Consider the following 463-nt stretch of genomic DNA (forward strand, 5'->3'; position numbering starts at 1 on the left):
GAGAGTACTTCAGGCTCTGCAAACTCGGGTGAGGTGCTGCAGCTCCAGGCACCTGAGCAACAGTGATGCTCAAGGGCTTTTCCTAAATGAGGCCGAGAGCACTCTAACTGCCCTATATCCATGAAAAAAATCATGTACTGAACTGCCCTGGATCTGAATAGTTCCCTGTTCCCCTGCCCACCAAAGAGGCAGGCAATCGGTAAAATGAGATGTATTTTCTCGTGAGCATTATTCAGAAAAACACGGAAAATGTGTCACGGTTTTACGCTTCTGGAGGAAACTCAGGCCTGCTCTCCGCAGGGCTGCAGCCGCGGAAGAGGCGCTTCCCCCCCCTAGGGGGGCCGTGCCAGCGAAGGGGACTTGCAGTCACTGAAATCTGGCCGGCGCGGCGTGCCCCCCAGCTGCCAGGGCGGGGGGGGATCGTGATAATTACGGCGATGCTAACGGAGCCCCCGGCGGTGCC

This window comes from Aptenodytes forsteri, unplaced genomic scaffold (genome assembly GCF_000699145.1).
Source record: "Aptenodytes forsteri isolate BGI_AS27 unplaced genomic scaffold, ASM69914v1 Scaffold342, whole genome shotgun sequence".
NCBI lineage: Eukaryota > Metazoa > Chordata > Aves > Sphenisciformes > Spheniscidae > Aptenodytes > Aptenodytes forsteri.